This window comes from Adiantum capillus-veneris, chromosome 22, assembly GCF_014529385.1.
Source record: "Adiantum capillus-veneris isolate H3 chromosome 22, ASM1452938v2, whole genome shotgun sequence".
In the NCBI taxonomy this organism is placed as follows: Eukaryota; Viridiplantae; Streptophyta; class Polypodiopsida; order Polypodiales; family Pteridaceae; genus Adiantum; species Adiantum capillus-veneris.
This window is the reverse complement of record NC_140952.1, coordinates 127,187,923-127,192,850: the sequence shown is the minus strand read 5'-3', so window position 1 is coordinate 127,192,850 and position 4,928 is coordinate 127,187,923.

The window sequence follows — 4,928 nt, the reverse complement described above, 5'->3', positions numbered from 1 at the left end:
TAAAGCTAGGCATTTTCTTTCAAATTATTTTCACTCCCAAAGGAGTTTCATTTGTGGAAAAAGGTGTGTGAAATTACCACCTAAAAAGGTAATGAAGCAGCCCTAGGAATTAAGCGTGCTCGTGTGTGGCAGTCTATTGATGATATTTTTGCCTTCTCAAAAAGGCAAAGCTAACCGATGATGAGATATCCACCCTAAAGTTTGTAAAATCAATAGTTTTACATTGCAAATGGTGGATGCTTGGGGGGAGACACACATAACACATCACACGGTGTGTTGAACATTTGATTTTTGCAATTGAAATACATATGTATGCGAAACTAAAGTTTGTTCTTTTTCAGCACATTCTTTTTGCACATAATGAAATTTTTCTCGACACTTACGGTTCATTAGGAATTTGGAGCAACCAAGGAATGGAGCGCTCACACTATCCAAAAAAATAAGTGGACTTTAAAAATACAGAACATGGAGGTGGAAGAAAAAAGAGCAATGCCCTTCACGAGATGTTCAATTGGTTCTGCAGATTTTTAGCAAGGAGAGAGAGAGAGAGAGAGAGAGAGAGAGAGAGAGAGAAACAAGACTAGAGAACAAAGAAGTTTGAAATATAGAATTGGAAAAGTGATTAGCTTGAGGCGATCACAATTATATCATGCTTCAAGTGCAAAAGATTGATTCCTGCACTGGTTGTAGACAAGGCGGTGTGATGGCAGGCGTTGGGTGGAAATTTAATTTTTTTTTGACACTAACCATTTCTATTGTAAACATGCACTATCATGCAAAGTGATTTGTTAAGATGACAATTATTAATCTCATGGGTCAAGTTTGTTCTACTTTGGAGTCTTTGTTAATTTTGAGTGATTTTATTGAGTTTTTTTTATAAAAAAAAACTCTAAGTACTGTATAAGTCAAAACTCACAACTTAAAGTTCATTTCTTGTTTGCACATTTTAGAAGATCCTCTCGAGCCCAAACGTACACACACTCATATCATACACAACATGGAAGATACACAAGAGCACACCACTACACACAACACTGACACCATCGCCACTGACAACATTGAAATCCACAACCAGCACCTCATATAGAATCCACCACTTCAAATCCACATCCTCAATCGCAAGTGGATAACCCAACATAGCAACTAGCTCCAAACACCGAACCGCTCCCCCAACCTTCGACTCCAGAGAATCAAAACACCATGCGATAGAGTTTTGGTAATCTCAGCCACTACATCATGCGAATCGCACACCTCTACCGGAGCTCGGGCATTTTGCAGCTCTAAATAGACCCACACAAGAAACAGGACCTAGAGCTCAAGTAACGCCAGCAGTTAAAGCTCAAGCAACGGCTGCACCTGGAGCTTGAGCAACCATCACTACACCGTGAAAATTCCCCCGCAAGTCAAATTAATACCAGGTAATCATGTTTCAGTAGCACGAGATGCCAAGAGGAGGAAGAGATAGAAAAAAAAGAGGCATCTGATAGAGAAGCACAGAGATTGCATAAAGAACAAAGAAGGTAGAGAGAGCAAGAAGATTGGTAGAGAGCCGAGTCTGAGAGAGCCCACTTGGCTAATTCACAAGCATGAGTAGAGGTAGAGAGGAGAGCAAAAGAGGATAGAGCTCAGGCCGCCCAACAAGCAAAGGCTAGGAGTTCCATACCTTCAAAAATTCCTCAGAGAGAAAAACAATGTGCAAAAAAGAAAAAGGACAAGCTCACACCTAAAGAGCAACAAGCCCAAGAGGAGAGGAGGGAAAAGTACAAAAATGACCCTCCTCAATGGGCCAGACAAGTGGCCTCTCCACCACGACCAACATCGTAGAAGAAACAACAATGGAATCCAGGCACGATTGTTCTATGTGAGATTCAAAAAGATCAAAAGATCACTGAGCCAATAATACCGAAGGTAGCTTTTCTCTCGGGTGGTGAGAGAAAGAATGAACGAATATTCAGATTGTATTACACGTATCCAACGTGCAGATCTATTGGCCTTACAGGATGTCACCAAGGACATTTTGGTGCAATTGTTCTAAGATGGCATATCTTGTATGGTGCATGCTAAGTGAGTTACTCTAAAAAATACATATCTAGCTCTAGTGTCGACTAGCGACCAATCTGAGGAATGAAGGGTACCTCCATAAGAATTAGTTTCCCCATGTAACCTATGTTTATGAGATTTGTAATATTTCCATATATATAAATGAGTCAATTTTCTACCATTCGGTGTAACTATAATAGTTAATTGTGTACTTTCTATTGAAGTATTTGAGTTAATAAAGTTGTTAGATTTCACCTCCTCGACCATCCAAGCACCTGACATGGGACGCCTTTCGATAAACATTTTGCAAAACGGAGCCATTTTGGGTGCGTACGGAGGCCGTGGGACCGCCAAAATGCATGACAACACCCGCGTCACCATACGAGCCAAAAAAAAGGCCCTGTGCGCCACGGCGCGCATGGGCCAATTGTGACTATGTGCAATAGAAAAAAGAAAGTATAGGAAGTGACAAAAAAAAACCAAAGGACAAAATTATTGTATATTGCTTTGGATATTACATCATGGCATGTTGGTTTTCTTGTAAATTACATCTGTAGGTACAGGGCAAATGGCAGACTTGACACCAAGGGTTTTTGCAATATTGTTTGGGTTGTCACCCCTTGACCTAGGCTTAAGGCATAATGGGAGAGGACTAACCCAGGGTGCTTCTTTGTAAAGGCATGCAATGCCGCCTCCCGGTCCACCAAGATACACTTGTGAGCATTAAGGATTCATCTTCTCTAAGTCCTAGTGTCTTTGCAATGTCATCAAGGAACAAAAAGTGACGACCATCCACCACCATTGCATGCAAAGTGAGAATTTGGAGGTCGGGAACTTCCTTCTCCCTCTATCATCCGATCTTCCTCCTTAGTGGACCTGGGATCTTGCAAGAGGACGAGTGCCATAGATGCTTTAGCCTGCTCATCAACCTCTTCAATAACTTTATTTGATTCCTCCACAATGGACACAAGAAGTTTCTGATTGGCCTTTTCCTTTGATTTTTACTTCTCCATGCCCTCAAGCACAAGCAAGACCAGAACCATGTCCCAAGAGATGAATTGGGTGCCTATGCACCCCATGCTAAAGTCTATGAGGTCATCCTCATCCTCTGTCCTGCAGTCCCGTTCAATAAGCCCTTTTATAAACCTTAACAAGCAATAGCAAAAGTTTTGTCAAGTCGCATAGAGGTGTTTGAGAAAATCCACTGGCAACCACGCCATGTCCGATCCCTCAAAGACTATTGAATATTCTTTCATGTGCCCATCATGTAGTAAAAGAAGCTTTGAAATCCCTGTACATGAAGTTGACCGTCCCCTCAAACACACTCACTAGTTTATGTGCACGATCTGCAAGTACTATCTTCTGTAGTTGTGTGAGGAGTGCATCAGAAGATGTTGCCATAGGTTTGTTCGCAAAGAAGATGGGGAGAGAGATGAAAGCTAATGTTTTGTGAATGTGAGAAATGAAGTTTAAAACCTAAAAAGTCACTTTTATACTCAATGTCACTTTTTAAAAGCACTTAAAATTAATGTTAAATTAACTTAAAACTATAATTATAAACAAAATCACACGACAAGCCATTGAAAGACACCAACATTGAAAGTATTCATGCTCAAAATTAAAAAACTTGCACATCTCAATTGAAATCTTGAACAAATTTAAAATGAAAAAGAGATTCAAAACACCATATGTATTAATGTGAGCGAAATCACTTCAGTTACAATCTTTTACATTAATACATCACGAAAAACCAATGTTTTCACACAGAAAGCTCTTCTATTTTCGGAAATGAACAACATTTTCGATTACAAAAACATATTGATTGGGCAAGGTACATCTATGATTAAGATACTCACGAAGGTGACTAAGATTCCAGTCGTTATACACCGAGATTTCATGCACTGCATTGTCGTGGAGGCATATCAATTGATTCTCTAGCAGCGACATCAAAGTCTAGTGCCTCTTATTCTCCCTTTGTCAGCTTCCATCTTCTGTAGGAAAAGAAAATTGACAAGCTTTGCTTCACGATATGGTATTTTCACACCACATTCTTAGCAACTACAAAGCACATGATTGTATCTCCCTGGTGGTTGACCACCTTAGTCTCCCATCCAACTGCAAGGAATTGTTGATTGCACTTTCCCCGTTGCAAGTCCACATTGTTGGTGTCCTATAAACACTATACAGTCAAAAGATAAACAAAAACACAAACACATGAAGGGACATAAACCAAGTTAGGGAAGCTTTGTGAGAACTATAGGTGCACTTCATTGCTGAATGCACATCCGCCTCGATTATCCTTTTGGTTGCTATGATCAAGGCACTATCTGGCTTAGTCCATTCCGTACCCTACAAGGTTGGTGGATGAACTGGAGAAAGATTACCATACCCAGTTTGCCTAGAAGTTACATAAGTATGGCTATTAAAAAAAAAAGTCACGTGAGACAAGCTCCGCGGATGGACAACAAAAGCATAGAGCAGCTTGCCAAGGTCAACGTGGATGGCCTCAAAAGTTCCTATGAAAGACTCTATTGGCTCCCACTCTACAAAATCAGATGGGAATAAATCTGCAAACATGAATAAGCAATGAAAACCTTATAGATAGCAATATATATGATAGAAATACAAAATATACAATCTAAAAAATTGACAGAGGAGTGAAATTATAGTTTACAGGAAACCTCAACGGAGCCACTCCTATCTCTAGCTTCAATTGTGAAGCCAAACGTTGCACCTTTGCAAGTCTCTTGCCGTCATGAGTTTGCTTGAACTCCATGATCCTTCCCTTCTAATGGTGTGCTTGAGAAGCCATGTGTCTCCTTGAGTCCTTGTGTGCATCTCTTGAGCTGGGTTGCATTGCCAAACACATCAATCATTTGACCTCCATC